General features: G+C 47.1%; 1 protein-coding gene across 11 annotated transcripts in view; it reads left to right on the top strand.

Annotated features, from left to right (window-relative positions):
* Nucleotides 1–23,685, top strand: part of LOC123860118 (calmodulin-binding transcription activator 1) — an 82,176-nt gene that overhangs the window by 25,487 nt on the left and 33,004 nt on the right. For 3 of the 11 annotated variants that reach the window (XM_064590020.1, XM_064590017.1, XM_064590016.1), the window contains exon 1: nt 4,160–4,423. The exons of 2 other annotated variants lie outside the window; for them this stretch is intronic. The gene's annotated coding sequence lies outside the window, so the exon portion shown is untranslated. Of the gene's footprint in view, nt 1–4,146; nt 4,424–23,685 lie in introns of those variants that run through there. 6 more of the 11 variants (XM_064590026.1, XM_064590024.1, XM_064590021.1 and 3 more) reach the window with 5 other exon arrangements.

Here is a 23,685-nt window from a genome sequence, read left to right as displayed (position 1 = left end):
ATTCAGTGAACTATCTTTTTCATTTTCTTGATGGAGTCCTTTGAAGTAAAGAAGTTTTAAACTTTGAGGAAGCCAAATTTATCTATGGGTTGCTTGTGCTTTTGATGTCAGATCTAAGAAGCCATTGCCAAATCCAAGGACATGAAGATTCACCTCTGTGTTTTCTTCTATGTGTTTTGTAGTTTTGGCTCTTACATTTAGGTCTTTGGTTCATTTTGAGTTCATTTTTATACATGGTGTGAGGTAGGGGTCCAACTTCATTTTTTTGCATGGGGATATCCAGTTGTCCAGCCTTATTTGTTGAAAAGACTCTTCCTCCTCCATTATTTCTTAGTACCTCAAAGATACACTGTATATGCATCTTGCACTTATTTTTAAATTGTCATTTAGTTGAGAAGACTCCTATTTGGTTATTTTTTTACTGGAAGTTGATATATTTAGAAACTGATTTGATTTCTTATTAGATAGAAGAGGCAAAGTTATGCTGCACTAACAAACAACCCAGTCTTAGTGCTTTATTCCTCACTTGTGCTCAAGTCCAACGTCAGTTTGTAGGGCGAGCTCTACCCTTCACAATTACTCAGAGACCTGCCCAGGTAGAGTCTACATCTTTACATAAACAGGCTTTCACAGTTGCCAGGGCTGGGGAAAAGAATGTGGTGGTTCTTAGAAATTTCCCAGACTGCCTTCTTAAACAAATGGTATCTAAAACGGTAGCAAGAGTTTTTAGGTTCTTGGAGAACTATCAGAGAGGGGCAGAATGAGCACAGGCTCAGAACCTAAAACCCTAGTCTGCCACTTACCATCTGTATGTCTTTAGGCAATTTATCTGACTTCTTAAAGCCTTTCTTTTTTTTTTTTTCCTGTATACAATATCCAACTTGCAGGAGAAATAATGGCAGTGTATGTGGGTATCTAGCAAAACAGCAGGCAGATAATGGGCATCCAACAAACAAGAAGTTCCCTTCTTCCTCATCTGCACCAGGATGCCCCTCTTTGGTTCATCATGAGACCCTCAGCAGAGGTTAGGGCTGGGATAAGGACTCACCATCCCTGCTTTAAGGGGCAAAGATTGCACTTGGTCTGGGTGCTGCCAAGTGATCACAGCACTGAGCAAAGTTTTCTTTTCCCCTATTTTTAAAAACAACCCAGGCATACTCAAAGTCCCATAAAAATCTAGTGTATTAATCCACCTTAAGCACATGCATGCCTTACCCTGTCATTTCCTAACCTGCTACAAAGAAACATGAATACCCATAAGGAAAGACAACCTGTGGGTACTTGGTTCTAGCATGCTGTCAGAGCTCTGAACTTGCTTCAGAAGCATCTAGCTTACCCCACCCAGCGCCATCTGACTTTCCATGAATGGGCCCAAAGAGGGCACTTGCTCTTGTGGCCTCCATCCTGAGACAGAGGTACAGTGGGGAATTAGAGTGGCAGATCTTCCAGGAGAGTAATGGGCCCAGCAGAGGAACAGAGAAGGGACTTTCCTACTGCAGAAATGTCACCTGAGGCTGCCTGAAAGGAGAGCTCCAGACTGCTGACCCCAATTCTATCACCAGGGCATAGCGAATGTGCTGAAACATCCATGACTACCTTTCTCAGGTGTCAGGTGGACACGGGGCTGCTGGAGGAAGGGTGAAGGGTCAGGATGTCCCTCCTCAGGCAGCTAGGATGTCCAGGTCTGAAACTCTGCCTTTTTAAAACAAACCCAAGGAAAAAACGTCTCTGCCTCCAAGACAGTGAAGAGTGGAGGCACCTTCTCTTTAGCAGGGGTCCAAATACTTGAACCTGGATCCTAATTATCCTGAGTTCACTAGCACTGTAGAGTAGAAAGACAGGCATTGCCCCTCATGATCCCACCTCTCCAGTTGTTCTCTGTTGCTCACAATCCATTCAGAGCAATTCAGCAACTCTTAGCCGAGGACTTACAGTGTGCCCGGCATTGTGTAAGGTGCCAGGATAAGTTAAGACTTTGTTCCTGTTCTCAAGGAGATTAGAGTTGTCTCAGTCTCAGCTAATAACAACCAGTTTTTTAAAGCACTTTTTATTAATGTACACTATACATATGGAAAAGTTCACATAGAATAAGTATGTGCAGCTCAGCTCAATGAGTTTTCACAAACTAAAACTAGTGGCCAGGTCAAGAATGGAACATTATCAGAAACCCAGAAGCCCTCCCCTCCCCTTTCCAGTCGCCACCCTAAGATACCCTGACTTCTAGTAGCAGCAGGAACCAATTTGTACTGAGTGTATCTTATGCACCAGACACCAGTATAAGCACATCTATTGGCTCATTTAATTCTCACCCATGGATATGAAGGCACGATGAGTGGGGCACGCAGCTAGCAAGTGGGAGAGTCTAACTCTGAACCCAGATGGTTTGTCTCCAGAGCCCTCCTCCTTGACTACTAACCCTTACATTTCCAGCCCTGGAAGCAATAGATGCCGCTCAGGAAGTGCTGCCATAGGAATGCATTAACGATGCTCCTGGATCAGTTCTGCTGGGGGTGAGGGGGCTGGAGACAGGCCTTAAGGAATGGATAGGGGTGCCCCTAGCCCATAAAGGGGAGCTGAGAAGCGGTTGGGAGTGCAGGGGTCCTGTGTGGCGAGAGCAGGGTGGACACAGGTGGGGGCGGGAACTGGAAGGGCTTGTTGGAGCAAGATTCTGAACAGCATCGGGTGTTGCGACTTCGTTGGGGCAGGGAGGGACTCGCTGCAGGCAAGAAGCCACGGTCAGCCCCCAGGAGTGCAACTGTGCTGGACCTGCTTGCTTCCCTGGCTCCGATGTGTGGCACAGAATGGGACCCAGCCTCGCCAGGAGCATCCTTGGCTTGGCCTCTAACCAATTATTCATTTTTGGTTGTACAGGCTTAAGAGCTGTGCAAAATGCTGTGGTTGTTTTCACGCGTGTTGAGGCAGGGTTAAAAAAAAAAAAAAGACTCCGTGCCCATCTTTTGAGATTCTTTTTAACCCAGATGGCAGGAAAGAGACATAATCAAGTTTAAAGATAATGGACAAGATGGAGGAAAAAAGGGAAGATAGCCTCCCGAAAAGTCCGCGTGGGTCAAGCACTTTGTGTGTGCAAGGCCGTAGGTGGGTGTGGGGGCGGCAGCGATCGAATAGCAGCAGGGCTACAAATGACATAGGGAAAGGAGAAAGGGTGGTGGTGTCCACTTGGGACGCCTGGGAAGGCTGCTTGGACACAGTGAGCCTTGAGGGAGAGGTGTGATTTGGACTTAGGGCGGGAGGCGAGGCGAGAGGTTGTTATGCAGAAGTATCCAAGTGAGAAAGCCAAGCCGCAGCCAGAACTTTTGGACACCAGGGTTACACCCGAGGAGTGGGCGGAGGCCCGGGAACTCCAGCTAAGGAGGTGGGGCCCTGCGCCTCCGGCAAGGGAGTCTTAAACGCTCCCGAACTCCCAGGGGACTCGCCATTCACCGTCACGAGCCAGACATCCCCGGCCCCGCCCTGGCCGACGCCCGCGCACCTCTGCACCCAGTGCCCAGGACTTGCCCCGCGCCCTCGCGGCCCCAGCCGGCTCGCCGCGCCCCTCCTTCCCGCCCAGCCTTCCGCGCTCCCCCGCTTGCCGCGCAGCGCAGCGCCGGCTCCTCCCGCGGCTGCATTGCAGACGCCGCCGCCGCAGGGCGCGCCAGGGCCGCGCCGGGAGCCGAGCCCGGGTACGCGGGGGGCCCCTGGGCGCGGGTCTCCAGAGCGGACCCGACGGCGCCGCTGGGCCGGGAGTCGGCGGGTCCACACCGCGGGGTCTGGCAAGCGCGGTCCGAGCGCGCCCCGCCGCGCGGGCCCCCGGGGAAGCCTCTTGGGGCCGTGAGCCCGGGGGAACGGGCGCGGCCGTCGGGCTCCGGGCCGTCTCTGCCCTCGAGTGGCCCGCGGCCGGCCCTCTTGCGGGCCTCCGCGAATCTGGACGGGGAGCGGGCGGCGGCGTCGCGAGGGGCCCTGGCCTGCCCGGGCCTCGCGTGCGGGCGCCCGGGGCCGCGGGGCCGCGCTCCGCCCGCACCCTCCGGGCCCGGCCGCCGCCGTCCAGCGCGGCGCCGCGCGGCTCCGGCGCAGTTCCGGCGCAGTCCCCGCGCCGAGCGGCTCCGCGCCCCACACCTGCCTCTGCCCGGCTCCGGGTGACGTAGCGCCCTCCGATTGGCCCGTGCGGCCGGGAGGGCGGGGCCGAGGCCGGTGAGCTCACCGCTGCGCCCCGCCATTGGCCCGGGCGTCGCACTCGGGCTGTGGCGGGGAGAGAGCGGTACCCGGAGCCCGAGTCGTTCCAGCTGCGGCGTGTGGAGCTGAGCGGGTTGGGCCGGGCTGGGCTGTCGGGGCCGGGCCGGGCGGGGCCGCGCGGGAGAGGAGGAGGAACGCAGAGGCGGCTCGGCGCCAGCCCGACCGAGCGGTGGCCGTGCTCTCCGAGTCCCGAGTGAGTGTGCGTGTGGCCGAGGGGAGAGTCGGCCGGGCGCGTGCGGGGCGAGGGCGGCGGCCGGCGGGGGCGCGCGGGGCGGCGGGGGCGCGCGGGGGCGGGGCCGGGGCGGGCGCGCGCCGCGGCCGGGGCGTGGGGGGCGCGCGTGTTCGCGCGAGGGGGCGCGGGGTGTGTTGGAGTGGGTGCGAGGACACGCGCAGCTGTGGAGGGGGAGGGGGCGTGAGGGGCGCGCGTGCTCCTGCGAGGGGGGAGTGTTTTGACGCGTGAGTGTGCGTGGGCACCGGCGTGTGTTTACGGCGCGGGTGTGAGGGAGGGGGTGTTGGACCGAGCGTGAGAGGCGCGTGTTGATGGAGCGAGGGGGAGGGCGTGCGCGTTTGAGAGCGGGTGTGCGAACACGCGTGTTTACAGAGCGAGTGGGGAAGGAGGGAGCGCGCGTGGATGGGTAGCGCGAGGGGACCGAGTGTGTTTTGACGCGAGTGTGCGCGGGGCTGGCGTGTGCCGATGGAGCGCGCGTGTCTGTGAGGAGGTGTGCTGGGGAGTGGGTGTGAGATCACGCGTGTTCTTGGGGCGAGTGGGGGTGTGAGGGAACGTGAGGAGCGAGGCAGAGCGCGCGCGCGTGTTGGTGCGAGGCATGGGTGTGAGGACACGCGTGTGTGCGCGAGGGAGCGGGAGTGTTTGGGTGAGTGGCGGTCTGGGGGCGCGCGTGCGGGGAGTGGCCGCGGCGGGCGGGCGGGCGGGGGCGGCGGGGCGCGAGCCGCGCGGGCGCCCACGGGGCCGCCGACTGGTTTTTGTCTGCGAGGCGAGCCCTGGCGGCGGGCTTTTCAGATCCAGCGCCGGATCCCCAGGCGGGGCTCAGGGAGAGGGTGGGAGACAGGTGCCCCGAGGCGGGGAGGAGGGAGATCCAGGTGCCCCCGAGGCGAGGCGCGGGGAGAGGGTGGGGTGGAGGACAGGTGCCCTTCGGCGGGGAGGAGGGGGAGACAGGTGCCCCCGAGGCGGGGCGCGGGGAGAAGGCGGGAGGCAGGTGCCACTCGGTGGGGAGTGGGGCGGACAGGTGCCCCTCGGCGGGGAGTAGAGGGACATGTGCCCCACGGCGGGGAGTGGGGTGCTCTGGTACCCTTCGGCGGGGAGGGGAGGGACAGGTGCCCCTCGGCAGAGAAGAGGGGCGGGGACAGGAGCCCCCTCGGTGGGGCGTGGGGAGATGGAGCCGGACAGGTTCCCTTCCTTCGAGGAGAGGGGAGAGGGCCTGGGACTGGTGCCTCCTCCACCGAGAGAGGAGAGAAGATCCAGACCGGCGCCCCTTATGCGGGGAGAGAAGGTTCGGGACAGGTGCCTCCTCCGCGGGGCTCTGGGAAAAGGGCCGGGACAGCACCGAGCTCAGCCCTAGGCGCCTCTGCAGGACTAGGCGGTTGGAGGCTGCCTTTCCTAGCAAGCCAATGGAGTGAATGAACGTTTTATTAATGTGTGCGTAGAATCCGGCGGGGAAAGTTGGTTGAGTTCAGAGACTAAGAGGTTTGGAAGAACTTGAGAGTTTGGCTTACCTGGAACCAGGACAGGAAAGGTGCATTGACCCTTGCTTCCACCAGCCACGCTCAGATGGGCTGGAATAGAGGCTCCGTGTGGCCTTCTTGCATTTACAGGATCTCCCGTGGTTTGATTTAGGTATTGCACAACTTTAAGAGGTGGCCCTGATGGTGTTCAGATGTTTGAGACTTTTTCACTCTCCGTAGGTTTCTGTAGGCATCAAAACAAATTTTTGAAAGTTTAATACTATTGCAAAGTATCTTTTTCATCAGTTTACCAGCGAATGATGACAATTTTAGTCTATTTTCTATTTTGTCCACTATTGCTTGGTATGATTTCTGCTGATTAGTCTGAGGTATGTAATTAGCAAAGCAGATTCGGTAAAGGGAAGAAGTGCTGTCAGATATTACAGAAGTGCCTCGTGTATGTGTTTGGTTCTGTGCATTATATTTCAGTCACCAGTGAAGCCAAAACCTGAAATTTTAAAACTGTGCCCCCCCCCCAATTTTGTCATATATGGTAAAATGGCTGGCTGTATACAAAGGAAACCTTTTCTCTTTCTGCCCAAAGGAATTTTTCAAAGAGTTTTCCTACAGAAACCGTGTCATAGAGAGAAACTGCTGCCTGGGAACCTGGTAAAGAGAAACAGGTTCAGCAGTAGCACCTTTCACGGTGTGTGTTTATAGGAAAATAGTATTTTAAGACCAGAATTAGACAATAGCAAATAGCTTATGTATTTTCTTTTCTTTGTATTAGATCTAGAGAGTAACCATGTTTAACATTCTAGAAAATAACATTTATTTACAGGATATGCATTTCCCCAATAAATTTAGCTTAGTAGTGAAAACAGAGAAGTGCTATAAATATCTAAGAGACCTCCTTTCAGTCATCCTGGTTAATTATATGCCACAGAATCAAAGTGGAAACACAGTATTTAATGCAGTAGTTAAGAACAACATCGTATTAAAGATTTTTTAATCAACTTTTCTGCTTTTGTGATAGACACACACATTATTCGTTTCTTTTTTTTTTTTTTTTAATTTATTTGACAGAGAGACATAGAGAGAGAGGGAACACAAGCAGGGGGAGTAGGAGAGGGAGAGGCAGGCTTCCTGCTGAGCAGGGAGCTCAATGTGGGGCTCGATCCCAGGACCCTGGGATCATGACCTGAGCTGAAGGCAGCCGCTTAACTGTCTGAGCCACCCAGGTGCCCCACATTATTCGTTTCTTAGGACGCTGCTGGGCCTTCCTGTGTATAACAGCAGTGTTACTGCTGCAGGCTGTTCATGGTGGACTGCTTTAGAGAGCATAGACAACAGGTTGGACTGAGGATTTTTGTACTTAATGTGAGAAAGATAGTGAAGTTAAAGAGTTGGTGTTGAACTTCCCTGGCGGAAGCCCCGAGGCCCTTATTGATGGCTAAGCTGCAGGTGCTGTCTCAAAAGCCCTCATCTTCTGCCAGTGCAGGAAATGGACATTTTGGGGATCTAGAATTTCCTTTGGGAACCGTCAAAATTTTTCTGATGTTTTCCGATCATTGCTGTTGTGAACTTTTCAAGCTTCGGAACTGTGCTTGTAGGCTGCCTTTTTTAAATGTCTAAGGGAAAATTGTTAATACATTTATTTAAAATGCAACTTTAGGAATCACCCAGAAAGGTCAGTAAAGACCATTTTGTTAAAGTTGGCACCGTTCTTTAGCTGGTGCAGTGGTTTCTGGAAGTCATTTATTCTTAGCGGTGTGCACTTTCCCACCCCTTTTCCAACCGTTCATTGTGGGTCTGCCATGTCTTCTCACATTTAAAGGGTTTTGCTTTCCCTGGCTTAAAGTGGCTTAATATTTGTATTCCATCGATCTTTTCAAAAAGAGACTCTCTTAGTGGTGCCAAGTCTTCATTGTTAAATATCAACCATGGCATCCTGTCACAGTATATAAGCTGAATATTTGGGAGCTTGTTTCAGTTATATATTCCCTTGCCAAAAAGCATTTGGCACGAACACGTGATGTAGTTTGTATACATCACCTCTTTTTTTTTTTTTTTTTAATGATTTAAGGGAGCTTACAGAGATACAGGCATACCTCTTTCTGTTGTGCTTCGCTTTAATTGCATTTCACTGATAAGGCGTGTTTTACAAATTGGAGGTTGGTGGCAACCCTGCGTGGGAGGGAACAAGTCTGTCGGTGCCGTTTTTCCAGCAGCATTTGCTCAGTTCATGTGTCTGTCACATTTTGGTAATCCTTGCAATCTTTCAAACTTTTTTTAATCGTTACATTTGTTAGCGGTGGTCTGTGATCAGTGATTAGGACTTGCTGAAAGCTCAAGTGACGGTTAGCATATTTTAGCAGTATTTTTTTTTAAGGTATGTAGGGTTTTTTTAGACAGAATGCTATTGCGCACATAATAGACCACAGCATAGTATAAGAGCAACTTTTATAGGCACTGAGAATCAAAAAAACGGGACTCACTTTATTGTGATGGTCTAAAACCAAACCCACAGTATCTCCAAGGTATGGCTGCACATGTTACACACTGAAGCAAGATAAAAATAGCGAAATTAGGGGCTCCTGGGTGGCTCAGTCGTTAAGCGTCTGCCTTCGGCTCAGGTCATGATCCCAGGGTCCTGGGATCGAGCCCCGCATCGGGCTCCCTGCTCAGCTGGAAGCCTGCTTCTCCCTCTCCCACTCCCCCTGCTTGTGTTCCCTCTCTCGCTCTGTCTCTCTCTGTCAAATAAATAAATAAAATCTTAAAAAAAAAAATAGCGAAATTAAGAAGGATAAGGCCAGAGGAAAGTGAGGGTACAGGAAAGGGAAATGGGGGCTCTAATGAAGTTAGTAACATTCATTCCGTAAAATCTTACACACTTTCTGGAAGCAGGCCATAAACTGCATTCTGGGCTTTGTGACAACGATAGATGTGATGTAGGGTTAATTTTGTCTTCCTTACAGCTGACATGGATTTTCTTACATTCTGTGTAAGGTCCAGCAGCCAACCCGGACTTTTCAGTGCTGATGGGAAAAGCGCAGATGAGATGCCCTGAATGACTTTGAAGGCTGCAGGTCACTAGTAGTCACACTTAACATTTGGGAAGTGCTGAGGAGCCTGCTGGGTGTCGGCACCTAATAGCGTGAGGATAGTGCAGCTCGTGAGCATGGAGACCATCACTTGTCCCCTTCCTGAGTGGATTGCCCCGAAGTCAAATGACCATCTTTCTTTGCTCTTCTCTGACACGTCTAGACATGGGTTGACTCGCAGCATGCAGGCAAGGGGATATGCCTTTACCGGCAGGAAATGGTTACACTCCATCCCCTAAGCAGTGTAGCACAGAGACTCATTACTGTCACGGCGCCGTACTTTGTAAATAGTGTCTTTGCTTTTTGTACCATTGGGGGGGGGGGGTGCATTGACAATGCCTGTGTGACCTTGCTTGATGCTTTATTTCAGTAAAGTTTTTTTTGTGTGTACTAACAAACTTTAGTTTCGAAAATATCATGGTACCACCTATAATTTTTTAATTTTATGTTGTCTTGTTAGCACCGAACGTAGAGCATAGCTTTACACATATGACGTATAGAAAGATCAATCAGTCAACACATTTTTAAAAGTACCTATTATAGGTCAACTGTTAAGCAAATTATAACATTATTACAAATTTGAGGAGGATAAAGTATGGAAGGAATTTAATCAGAGTGAACGTTTATAGGAGTTAAGCTAGTGATGCTAAGCTTACATAACATTTTTGTAATATTTAAAGTAATGGCAAATAACATAAGTTCTTCCAAATACATTAAATTAACTTTCATCAGCTACTAAGATTAACTAGTTTCCATTTTTTTTCCACCTTTGACTTTCACCGCTTTCAAATCTGATCCCACTTTCTTAAAGCCAGCCTTCCCCCGTCTCTCAACAACTACTCAGTATTCTAAATTCTCTGAGCCTAACCCAAGTCTTATTAATGAAGCCTTTCCCCTCATCTCCCAACATAGAGTAGTGGCTCTTTGTGGGGCAGGGTGGCACCTAAGCTGTATCCTCCCCTCCCCACCTAGCATAATGAAATCTGGGAGCTGGAGTTTCATGACTGCTGTTGACAAACAGAGTACATGTATGGTGTTATTTATTGGATAGATTGAGAAGAATGGTTTGGGAATGTGTTTCTTTAGGCCGAAGGCACACCGACCTCTGACCCTACTTGCTGCACTCAGTTCAGTCTTGTCTGTTAGTCAGTTAGACGCAAACGCTGCAGGATCTCCCATGCAGAGCAGTTCAGGGTCCTAGGGGATTGGGGTTTTCATTTAAGCGGTCTTGAAGAGTCCTGGCCTCTACCAGTGTGAAATTGCTAGGTCTGCCACCTGAATCATCTCTCTGACTTTCTTAGGATTGACCAAACGCTCGCCGTCTAGGAATGTGTGTGGGTAAGAGCTCTTTGCTTTGAAATAATACAGTAGGATGAGTACTTGTTTTGTTTTTCAGCTCTACCACTGAGTAAATCAGAAATCTCAGGTAAATCACCTTACGTCTCTGGATCAGTGCCTTACCTGTGTTCTAAACCTATTTATTAGGAGTGTTTCAGGAGATTAGTGGTCAGCATCATTAGTTTCTAAAATCAGAGTACCCTGCACATGGTAAGTGTGGATTTGGGAAGTTTTTGTTTCAGGGGTGTGTGTGTGTGTGTGTATGTACTGGGTTTAGTTTTTTCTGTGGGCCACAGTCAAAAGCTGTTGAAAGCCCCTGGACCAGATAATTCTCGAGTGCTCTTTAAATCTCAGTGTTTTGTAGTGATTATCTGCCATGGGACGTGTCTGTTATGACAGTTGATTTACCTAAGGCTGAACAAGTGGAGATGCTTGTGTAGGTATGGAATTCAACAGCAGATAGGTTTCCAGCTCAGCTGGAGCTCAGTATACCTTTTCCTGATTTCTTCAGGTAATCAAAATGTTTCAAATGAGCATGACAGCTTATTTCCACCACGATTTATCCCATGTTTTTGTAGGGCGATTCCAATGATAATTTTGCACAACCGAGGTATATGTAATGAATATTTAATTGAATATTTTTTTATTTGTAAGTGGGAGCTGACTTTCACTATTTGTTTAGTGAAAGGATCCACATTTCAGTTAATACAATCACCTTAGATTCCTCTTTTAGCTGCAAGTCACAGAACTCCACTCAAACTGGCTTATATAAAAGAGGGAATTTATTGACTCTTATGAAATCCAGTTTTGAAGATGTATCTTCAGCTACAGTTGGTTCCAGATGCTCAAGTGACAGCATTAGGAACCTGTCTTTCCCTCTCTTGACTCTACTCTTGTCCATGTTGATTTTATTCTCATTTCCACAGTGGTAGCAAGATGGTCCCCTCAAAGCTCCAGGCTTATATTTTGCCAACTTAGCAAATATCTCCGGGAAGACAGCACATCTTTGCCAGTTGTTCCAGGAAATGTTCTGTTCTTCTTGGCTCAGCTTGACGCATGTGTCCAGTCACTGGAATAAGAGGAGGCAGTATGCTCATTATTAGCAAGGCCTGCCTCTCTCTCCCTTGAAACAAGACTTGGGGTCAGCACCACCTGAACTACACATAGGGCAGGAGCAACTCCCAAAGGAGCAACAAGGTGCCATAGCCAGGAAAGTGGGAAGGGATGCTAGGCAGGCATACTGTGAGGGAACTGGTACTTTTTTATGTTCAGCCTGATAGTCATATTCCTAAAGAAAGCACCATTCAGGGGCGCCTGGGTGGCTCAGTCATTAGGCGTCTGCCTTCAGCTCAGGTCATGATCCCGGGGTCCTGGGATCGAGCCCCGCATCGGGGCTCCCTGCTCGGCGGGAAGCCTGCTTCTCCCTCTCTCCCTCTCCCCCTGCTTGTGTTCCCTCTCTCGCTGTCTCTCTCTCTGTCAAATAAATAAATAAAATCTTTAAAAAAAAAAAAAAGCACCATTTGTTCAGAAACCACAGAAGCTCATAATAAGGCCGAGTCCATGATTTTATTCTCATGGTCTCATTTTAAATGAGAAGACACCAGAACCTTCACCTTTTAATAGGTGCTGACTAACAATTCCTAGGACCGTTTTCAGAAAATATGATTCAAGTCCTTAATATATTATACACTGTGGTTTGGATTAATCAACAAAGAATTCATTTAAATATCCTTTTGTCTTTTCTAATGAAAGAAACCATTCATTCTGCTCTAGCCAGAATCCATGCCTCTGGCATTTGTGTACATGTGTGAAAGATGTTTTACCTAACAATGTAAAAAATAGGAAGGGCCCAGCCTAAAACTGATGGTGTTCTAAAAACTTATAAGTCAATTGAATGATATTTCTCAGATAAACAGTGCAACAAATGGTAGGTATGTTCCCAGGCTAGCCTGAGAAGAAAAAATCTTTTGAACCCATAATGGATACTCAGCATTTGCAGGAGAAAAATATTAAAATGTGTGCTTATGTATATCACATTATACACTGTAAAACATTGAACTATATAATCTACATAATATATACATAGCCTACACTTACATGTTCCAAAACACATGAAATAATGCACTTCCTATTTTCATATTAAATGATGTTGCTTAAATAAAAATAAAGGTACATATAAAATAACTTCAGTAAATGGAAACTTTTTGGCAAAGATTCTTTTTTTTTTTTAATTTTATTTGTTTATTTGACAGAGAGAGACACAGCGAGAGAGGGAACACAAGCAGGGGGAGTGGGAGAGGGAGAAGCAGGCTTCCCGCGGAGCAGGGAACCCGATGCGGGGCTCGATCCCAGGATCCTGGGATCATGACCTGAGCCAAAGGCAGACGCTTAACGACTGAGCCACCCAGGCGCCCCTTGGCGAAGATTCTTAATTCATAGAGTAGAACCCAAAATAGTTCTCTGAAATTACGAAGTCCAGCTCCCTAACTTTTTAGAGGAATAAAATTTAAGTTTCTTGATAACAGAACCCTAACATTATTCTTATTATCAATTGTAATTACAATCTTCTTTTTATTCTCAAGTGGCACAAAGAAAAGAGAGAAACCCTTTTGAGGTATCTTGAAGGAGCAGTGGAAGGGACAGGCAGTGGGTTAACAAGGTGGTTATGTGTGTCAGAGGTTGTCTGAAGTGAGATTGACTGGGCCATCAGAGGAAGAAGAGTCTTCTAGGAAGGAAAAAGGAGGTGGGAGGAAGAGATGTCAGGTCAAACAGCTTCCCATACTAGTCCCTGGGTGATGTTCCCCCTTAACCCACATAACTTTATCAGGGTCTGTGGCCAGTCGGCGTGGCACCTGAGCCTTGCCTGGTGAGTGAAGAAGGAAAACGAGGGGCATGGACCAGGAACTTCTCACTGGACATTGTATTGGGGTATTCTTTAAGATTAGTTTTAGTTCCTAAACTCTTCTGTGGGAACATTAGTTACAGGAAATGCTTATAAGAAGCTCCTCCAAACCTATAGAGAAAGATTCAAATAAGTTTAGGAAACATGCCTACCAGCTCTCTACCAGCAATTTACAGCATCTGTTAGCATGTTAAGGTTCAGAGAAATGCAAATGTATTTAGTTGTGTTTAACCTACTTACTCAAAAACATCTTGACACATTTTGTTTTTATGGTCTACTGAGTAACATCTTGTGGAACATCTTCTACAGCATGCAGTTTGGGAAATGTTTCAGTGGACCATCGCCACACCATCATCCTGAGCCAGGAACTCACGGCCCTCCCCTCCCGTGGGTCTGTGAGTCCTCTGATATTGAATGTACGATTTTGTGTACATACGTACTTTTCTAGGAAAGGGTTTGTAGCTTTCATCACTAAGAGCCAATGAGTGATGAAGGGTAGGAATCACTGTTGCGGGTTCTTTTCTAATAAGGGAAGTCCAGCTTCTCCTGTACACTTTATGTGTGCATAGGGCCATTATTCAGCAGACATGGTGTCCCTCAGGGGCGTCAAGTGGTAGACAGGCAGCTGACTAGTCAATTATTAGGCTTATTTGTCAAATAGATTTAAACACTGGCAGCTACTCTCTTTCCACCAAGAATTGTGGAAAGAAATTGCCTATGCAGGACACCACCTTATCATTAAACTCTAGTTATATTTATTCCCAAACAAAGAAGAAGACATGTTATTTCATTGCAGTGAAGAGGGTTTGTTTTAAAAGTTGAGAGTCACTGACCTGCAGAAGAGAAATCCGTTGAGAGCTCCTTAATGATAAACTACTAAAAACCAGTTAAGTACAGAAAGCTTTTCCTTCAGGAAACTGAAAACCATCAACTCACCTACTTTTAGATTTAAAAATTAGGATCATAAAATACTGTTCAGGAAAGAGGGAGCAGTAAATAATAGACATGCTTGGAATAGTTCAATCTCCCCTTGACTTAAACCGAATCCTCAGAGAGCTCTCAAGTTGGACCACACCGGTCTTTGTTGAACTGCTTCTGTGAACCAGTGTTTGGTGTCTGTTAATACAAATGGTGAGAAACAGTCCTTAAAACCCAGTACTGCCTTTATTGCAAGGATATCGAAGTCTGTGACGTCACATGCTATCCAAAACAACTGACCATGACCTTGAAACTGCCTCCCATTTTGCTCTGTTTGCCAGTTCAACCAAATCTGGGACTCACAGTTAACCATCTTGGATGATCTCTTGTGTGTTTTCTGTACAATAGCTTTGCGTGAGCTTTATTTTACTCTTTTCATGAATCTCGATCTTACCTGATCTATTATTAACCATAAGTATTTTTGTCAGCCACCTCAAACAGGCATACCTGGATCTAGGGTTGGTGCCAGTTAGGTGAGAGCAGGGAGGGAAATAAAGAGGCTGAGGAGGGACGGGAATGGGGCCGGGAAGGGAAATCAGGAAAATGAGGAAGAGGGGAGAAAAAGAGATGGTAGGGATATGTGCGGGGTTTGTGAGGGACGTTCCCCAGGCTTAGCACCTGCTGCCCTTTGAGCTGGTTATTAACCTTTTGTTCCATTACGTAACTACTCTGTGAACCTTTAGGCCCACTCTGCTCTGAGTGGAAGGATTAAAGAAGCCTGCTTTGGGGCTTCCATGAGGACAGCCAGACAAGGCAGCCCCCTCAACTCTATGAAATCAAGTTGCATCCCCATTTAGTGGAAAACATGATACCTTGTTAGCCTTCCCACCTAATCCAAGGGATGTTTGAATACTGGCCTCAATAATACATTCATTCACGCCTCACCAATTTGGAATTTGCAGAAATTTGAAGATTACTCTGGTCCAGGGGTAAAGTACTAATGGGAAATGTAGCACACGAGTGTGGGGGCGAGTGACATGTGGACCCAGGAGAGCAGACGTTGGTGTGTTCTGATGCGGCAGGCAGGGCCACGAGCCACACTGCCTTCCCAGGGATCACGACACCTCTAAAAAGGAGCTTAACGGTTAAAATTGTTCTAAAACTTCGTTTTTTTTCCCCCTTTTATTTAAAAAAAAATGTTTAAAATGGTACAACTTGGTTTTTTTTTATTTTTATCCTTTCTTGTCAGAAAGGCCTGTGATAAACTGCAAAATAGTATTCTTAAATCGTTTTATCTATCAAGACCTACTTTATAATACATACGTTATTTTTAAGTAATATAGCTGTTTTCTTTAAAATCTGTGCATTTCAGTCTATTCATTTGGAAATAACGTCCTCACCTATAATTATTCCAGATTTTTACAAAATCTTACAGCATTATGAAAAAGTATTATTGTAGTTAATAAACTTTCAAGTTCTAGAACTGAAACCTCTGTATGGAGAATCCAGTGTTTACAAAAAAATACATATTTTTGGAACATCTTGGACTTTAACTCTCACGACTAGGCAAGACAGTTGGGAATGTCTGTGCAGATGGCATTCCTGCAGTTGGTTCTGAGAGCAAAGCATTGCCAACAGCAGACCTCTAAATAATGTATGGAGAATGAGTTGGACACAGAGAAGGACTCTTCCAGCTAGAGTCCTGAACACATGGTTTTTCAGATATTGAAATTCACCAAGAACTCAGAGCAAATAACATCTATTATGATTAGTAAAATTAGCTGGAAGCAGCCAGGATTTTTTTTTTTTTCCCCTCCAGGTACCAGGTAGCACATGTGATTAGCAAAGATTTTTTTTTGAGATTTTTACTTTTTTAAAGTAATCTCTACACCCAACATGGGGCTCGAACAATCCCAACATCAAGAGTCGCATGCTCTACTGACTGAGCCAGCCAGGTGTCCCCAAAGTCTTTTGATTTGGTTTTTGGTTTTTTATGGAGTTTTCAGTCCCCTCCCACCTCCTCAACCCCACAATGCCTCCACCCTGACCTTGTTCCGGAATGCTACTTCTGAGGTGGAAACTACCAAATATAAGAGTTATTGTGTACCAGTCTAATTAGATGTTTGTTTGTTTCCAAATGCCTGCTCCCTGATACATTCTATGGGGTCAGGTAAAAGGTGGCCCCATGAGAAGGGAAGGGACCGCGTTTAGTGACTTGGCTGGAGAAAACTACACCACAGAAATGACTAATGGAAACCTATTTTGTTCCACATAATATCCTTTGCCTTGTTCTCCTTCAAACTCACATTTTCTATTTCTAACAGGTGAAATTAAATCACTTATTCAGTAAATCTGTATTGAGGGCCTACTGTGTGCCAGGCCTTGGGAATATTGCAGTGAACAGAGCGATCGTAGCTGCTGGCTTCACAGAGCTCACAGGACTTCTCTTTACCTTTATATCAGACTGAGGTTCTTGAAATGAAGGCTCCCATCGTACTGGATTTTGTATCCCTGGTGTCGACCACGACATCGTGAGCTTTCTTGCTCACCATTATATCCCCAGAACTTCAGCACACAAGTGCTGAGGAGTCATGCCTTGGGAGTGGGGATTGACTAGATATTTGCCGAACAAACCTGTTCTGGCCCTGATTCTCCATAGTTCTTCCCAAAGGATTTCACGTGTTCGGGAGTTTTTGTTACAAAAGTTGAGCACCACAGATCAACCTGCTGGTGGTTCATTAAAGTCGTCCTGCCTCCTGACACTTCCTGTGCATTTTGTAGTTCTTCTCTGCCCTGTCAGCTCTTGGGTGTTGGGATTTTTATCTCCCATTTTCCCATGCACACTTAAATTTCATTCCACCGTCACACCTTCACGTCCAGGGGAGGGAGACAGTTGCTCACCTCCGAGTCTCATTACAGTGCTTTTTCTTTAAAGACCTCATTAGTCTTAGTGGTGATATGCTCCTCTGGTCTTCACTCACTTCACTCACTTCACAATTTACTACTTTAGAATATCTCCATTTGTGCTTGTAATATTTTTGATTGTCACTGGGTACTGAAACTGTGGAGGCAGTGTTGCTTTTGGAAGTTAGCAGACTTAAAATGTTCTACTCTTCTGTAGGCTATGAGGGTAGGTACAGAATCAGTGTCAGAGTTCCTGATTTCCATTGTTCTCACACCAATCAGCTGCGGTTTCACCACACTGAACTCCCGTCGGATTTGCTACTGTATTGACCGTGCCGTCAGCTCCTGCATAATTTGGGGTGCTCTCCCATGCTTCAGGCCACAGGGCAGCACAGCTGAGCTCCGAGAGTGTTCCACCAAGCCTTTGTGTCCTTGGAGCATAGGTTTGAAATTCTTGCCCTCATGCACCTCAAGCTCTGGCATGGAGAGAGTTCAAGGGAGAGAGAATTGTACGTTTGTGTGCCTCCCCTTGTCACATTTGTTTCCTACTCGCTGTGAGCTGTTCAGCAGCATCCTACCCGGTTTTCCTTGACACGTCCAAGACTCTGAATTTGTGAATAGTGTGAAACAACAGACCAAAGAGAAGAAATACGGATCCAAAGTCACTACGAGTGAAGAAAGTCTAAGAAGAATTGCTAATTTCCATTTGTCTTGGCGTATGGAGTTGGGGAGTTTTTAAAAAGTGGAGTATGGCAGTTTTTTTCTGAGGCTAAATTTAGCCATTGCTTTGGAAAATCAGAGTGGTACAGCTTGTGCCTTATCTCTGTCCGGCCCTTACCCTTCCCTCCGCACTTGGACATCTTAAATGGCTTGCTGGAGAGGACAGCTTCATGTGCTCCAGTGGCCCCATTTATTCTGGGAAGGAATTAAGTGACTTCATTTCCCCTGTCTTTCCGAGCTTCCTAAAAAATTTAGGAGGCTTCCTAAGCAGCAATTGCAGTCCCTACAGAAATAGTTCAAGTCATGCCTCCTTTTGCTTCATCAGCTCTTCCTGCCAGTGCGGCCAAGGGCTGTAAATGGAATGAGAGACGGCCTCTCATTCCCAGTCCAAATAGCAACAGGAGGGCACATGTGCACTTGAGCTACAAATAACGCGTTTTAAAATAGCAGGTGGTATTTGACGATTGCTCCTTCATTCATTTACCTGCCAAGGCAAAACTTTTTCTCCCACTCTGGCAACAAGACCGGAGGTGGCTCAGATCAAGCAATTGTAGCAACAAGTTCTCGTGTTTGCAGATACTCGTTAGCGGGCTTTCGGACGTTCAGATCCATGCGTACTTCATGAGGCCTTCTAAAAAATCTTTCTTTTAAGACAATAAAAATTTCACGTTTATACAGCACCCTATCCCCTGATGGACGTGTGAGGCACTTTTGTAACTTTTGTAGGCACCTTCCGTTAAGGTGGTATAGTGTGTGTCAAATACTCCATTTTGCCAGGGAAAAGTGGGAATATATAAAATTTATAATGTGAAGTTCAGTGGATAGAGAAGAGCGGCACTGCTGTGAAATCCAGTTTGTATCCATAAAGAAGTCAGGTGTTTCTCAGCTTCTTTGCCAGAGTCTTGCACCAATGCGCTGCAGGTACATAATTTCCTTCCCTGAGCCGAAAGGAAGTGGCAGCTGACCAAGTAAACTCCTAGAGATTACTCACGCGCTTTCAAGTCATTTCTGCTAGGTTTTGATCGTCCTGACCACTCTGTCCATGGGAACAAGTCGTAGGCTGCTGCTAATTGGTATGCAGCCACCTGGAGTCCTGGCGGCTAGTGGAGGTCACTCAGAGCCCTTGCCCCAGAGTTTAATGACCTCGTCAATAAATTGGCTCCCAGAAGAGGCTTAAATTAGAAAATAATTATTCTTTTCCACTGACTGAGCCCCCACTCTGTATCTGGTGCCAGGGTGCAGACAAGCTCCCTGCTTTCAAAAAGCTCCCTAGTAGAAAGTACACATGTAGGAGAACAACTCTACATTCATTTGCTAAGTACTCTTAGGACACAGGGTAAGACATGAAGGTTCGCCAGGCATAGTGGAAAGAACGTGGGTCTGGAGTCCAGCCTGTGTTTAAATCCCTGCCCTGATACTTAAAAGCAGTATGACCTTGGGCAAGCAACACGTTTCTGAACTTCAACTTCTTCATCTGTCAAATGAAGAGGAAAAGCTTTCTTTTGATTATTTTGAGGACTAGAAATAATACATGTGGACTGGTCGACTATGGATGTCCAGTAATAATACTGAAGTGATGTGTGAGCCACGCTCTGAAGAACAGCAGACTCACCAGGTGGACACAGGAAGAAGTCGGCATGACCAAAGGTCCAAGGGCATGTGAACCCCCAGTGGATTGAAGAACAGTGAGTGATAAGAGAGTCTCTAAAAAGTAGCCTGAGACAGCTGGTCAAGAGCATTCTATGCCGTGCCAAAGAGCTTCAGTTTTATTTTGTAGGTCAAAGTGTGTGTGGGGGGGGGGGACTTAAGTTTTTTTAACTTAATTATCTGATATAATGTCTGAAACTTCCTCATGTTGTACTGCTCGATACAGCCCTGGAAATTAATTAGGTTCCAGGACTTACAGAGAGGTAATCTAGAGGCAACAGTAGGTACAGCTAAGTGCTGAAAGCCTAGGAAGTCTGGCTAGTATTTGGTTTCCTGATGTAGACACTTTATTACATCAGATCCTTAAATACTTGGGATTCTCTACTTTTATAGAAGCAAGCACCAATCTTTCTAAACTTAGAACATACTATGGGAAATCTGACTTCATGAAATTTTCTCTGTCTTTAAAACTTTGGTATTGTTTAGGAATTTTAAGTTTTTAGGTAAATGTTAACTTGGGACATTTTAAAATGAGTCCCTTTGAGGATTGGGAATCCCTATCAGAGAGGAAGAGGTGACCCATGACCGCTGCTGTGCCATGTGACACTTTGCATAACAGCCCCTAAGGGGAGGCTGGGACACAGTGAACCCAGCAAAGGAAAAGGGGATATGAAGCCCCAATGAACCATTCATTGACCGTCGGGCCAGTGATTGGCTGGAAGTGTTTCTTTATCTTTTTCTTGACCTTTGTAATACTCAAAGCTGTTCTGGGATTATGAGTGTTTTTTCTGTATGTTTTCTAATATTGTTGGGAAACTCTAAGAACTGGAGTATAACAAGGTAGTTGGATAAACTACTATGCTATGTTCTGTACCTGTACTTTTGAGTGACAGAAATTAGACTTACAGATTTCTTTTTTGTAGTTTAATACATCAGTGCAATTTCTTTTCAGCATTTAGTATATAGGTTTATTATATCCAGATAACACATAGTTACTTCCACCATCATCTTATCTACATTGAAAGTACCCCCCCCCCGCCCCAGAAGGCTAGGATGGACACTGCTGTGCTATGTTAGAGGTCCAGAAGTCAGTATGGACTCACGTTTATTTCAGTGTGGTACAGGCTCCCTGCTCGGCAGGGAGTCTGCTTCTCCCTCTGACCCTCCCCCATCTCATGTGCTCTCTCTCATTCTCTCTCTCTCAAATAAATAAATAAAATCTTTATTTCAGTGTGGTACAGATAGACACAGAACAATTACAGATGTGTTTGCATACATGGGTTTCCTCGCTCTGTCTGCTGAGGGGGCCTGGAAGCAGTGATGCCCCAGCAGCTGTGGGCACACCCAGTGCCCAGATCTTGGCTTCTAAATGCCATTCTCCAATAAAAGGAACCACGGCTCCTTAGAGAAATTGCTGATTCTAGGGCTGGGGCAGGGAAAATAAAAAATGAACCAGCGCATCTTATAATGCCAGAAAGTAAGGAAGTGCCTGAAAAAGAAGGGAAGAGGCTGGGGGTCCGTCAAAGGGACCCAGGAGCCAGCATGAAAGAGCTCCCAGTGGCCAAAGCTGGGACAGTTCTCACAATAAACGAACGTAGTATTGGATTATGGCCAAAGTGTAAAGTAAATATGCATGAGTTCAAATGGATATAAATAAATGGTTGATCAAATAAATTCAGAAGGACAAATCTCCCTTTAGGAGAACTCCATATAATATATGTGGACACTCCCCCCATCCATGAAGTAGAGCTTTATTCCCATTTCCTTGAGTGTGGGCTGGACTTACTGACTTATTTCCAAAGAATAGAGTATGGAAAGAGGAAAATGATAACTTGATCATAGAGCAGTCTAGCAGACAGCACCTTAACCAAAAATCAAGGTCCACATCAGCAGGACATCATATACCACCGATGTTATGTGATGAGCGGGGCACCCTGCCTCTGTGATATTCTTCCTGGAAACTCATAACTCCAGTCCAGCCGTTAGAAAGCATATCAGACAACTTGAACAGAGGGACATCTACAGAGTGTGACCAGTGTTCCTCAAAGCCGTGAACATTGTGGAACTAAGAGCTACAGAGAAAACTGTCACATCCCAGGATACAGAGGGCATGGGACAACTAAATGCAGCATGGCGTCCGCAACTGGATCCCAGTACCAAAGAAGTACCTTAGTTCCATCGGCGGGTCTAACTCAAGTCTATGGTTGAGTCAGTAGTGATGCTAATGAGTGTCTGAGTTTTGACAGATGTACCATGGATAGGTAAGATGTTGCTGTTAGGGCAAACTAGGCAAAGGTTTATGGGAGCTCCACGATCTTTGCAACTTGTCTGTAAATCTAACATTATTCAAAATTTTTTAAAAATGTATTTTTTAAAGATTTTATTTGAGAAAGTGAGTGAGCACATGAGGGGGCATGGGGAGGGCAGAGGAAGAGAAGCAGGCTCACCACTGAGCACAGAGCCCAACGCAGGGCTCCATCCCAGGACCCTGAGATCATGGCCTGAGCCAAAGTCAGACGGTTAACTGGTTGAGCCACCCAGATGCCCCTAAAATGCATTTTTTAATAAAAGAGTCCCATGGTATGACTGGGTCCCAGTCCAAGAATTTCTCAGACTGAAGAAAGCCCCACCACTTTAACAAATTTCATATAAGTTTATCTCATCCCCACAAAAACAATAGGTAGTGATAGCCCATCTTTACACATGAGAAAATCGAGGTGCAAAGTGGTCATTTTTTCAAAAATTATGCAGCAACAGGATTAAACCTGGAGCTCTCATCTCTACTCCCATGCTCCTTCTATTCCATCACAGCTGCCCAGTCTAAAAATGCCACTTCTGCTAAAAAGGGGTGCAGAACGGGCTCACGAAGAGGCTAAATGAATCACGAGCCAGACTGTGGCTGCAGAGCCGTCAGAATTACTTTCTGTCTGGGGTGCAGGCTCATGTGCGCGTGTGTCTTGAATGTCACGGGAAGGAATTGCTGCGTGGTGGTTAAAAGCCCTCGTTTCCTGAAACCGTGCAGGTAAATAGACTGCTTTAGAGACAAGCGAGACACACAGACAGACACGTGGGAAGACATGGCATTTAGTCACCTGAGAGAAGAAGAAAGCAATGAGGAGGTAAGATTCGATGGGAGTGACCAAGTAGTGTCTGATTCGTTACAGAGGGCAGTGCAGGTGGGCGGAATTTAAATAGTTTTCAAGTTTTGTCAGATCTTAATTGGCTGTGTCCATGAGAAGAAAGTGAGCAACCCAGTGTTTTTGACAGAGCTCGTGTGGATGGAGCTGGCATGGTTTCCGTGAGGTCATGTCTCATGTGTCCACCCTGGGCAGCAACCTGCGCATCTGCTCAAGCAGGGGCGTTCTTGGACCATTCTTTAACTAGCACTCAGGTGGAGAGAAGATTCATTTTTATGGAGGGAAGTGGGGTCTTAGAGTGGTTCCTGCATGTGGCCCCGGACCAGAAACATCAGCATCACCTGAGAACTTGTTAGAAGTGCAACCTCTGGGCCTAACCCACACCTCCTAAGTAAAACGAACTAGCTCTGGGACTAGGGCCCACCCATCCGTCTGGTGCTTCGGATGGCACCTAGCGTGTGAGAGCCGCCGGATGAGCGGAAGCCTCCTGTCAGGGCGGCCTCGGTTGGCAGCGAGGGGCGAGCACGGTGGCTATAGGGCACACAGACACTCAGCCATGGGAGGGACGCCCGCACGCACACCTGGAGCTTCCCCTCCAGGAGAAGTGAACCGGTGTTCAGACCTCACCTGGCCCCAGGCTTCAGAGGCAGGAGTTATAATGTGGCTTCTCCAGGGGCAGTGGAAGAGTGGGAGAACCTTTCTATGGAAGCAGCAGCTTGTTGTTTTAGTGAGACAGACGTAGCCCTAATCCTTCCAGAAGGGAACGGAAAGCTGGGGATGGCCAGGCGGGAGCTCCAGCTGAACAGCTGGCTTCGCTTGCTGGGGCCTCTGGAGTCTAAGGTGCTCGTGGAAACTGGTACTTTTGGCGTGCTTTTTGTGCAGTCTAGTGCTCACGGAGGAGTAGTTTGGTTGCTTCACTCAGACTGTCCTAAGGACATGGGGCTTGGAATCCCTCAAAGCTGAGTCACTGTTGGCTTTGTTTGAAATGTCATGGGTGAGAGCTGAGGCCAAATTTGTCAGCCCCCTAGGTCTACACATTATTTGTTTTCTCTCTTCTCACCCCTCCCTCCCACATATTAATTCAAAAATCCAGTTTATTCAGGCT

The sequence above is a fragment of the Mirounga angustirostris genome, unplaced genomic scaffold (assembly GCF_029215605.1).
Source record: "Mirounga angustirostris isolate CCGP_5_RB_7025 unplaced genomic scaffold, mMirAng1.0.hap1 SCAF_4, whole genome shotgun sequence".
NCBI lineage: Eukaryota > Metazoa > Chordata > Mammalia > Carnivora > Phocidae > Mirounga > Mirounga angustirostris.
This window is presented reverse-complemented; position numbering and strand designations above follow the sequence as displayed.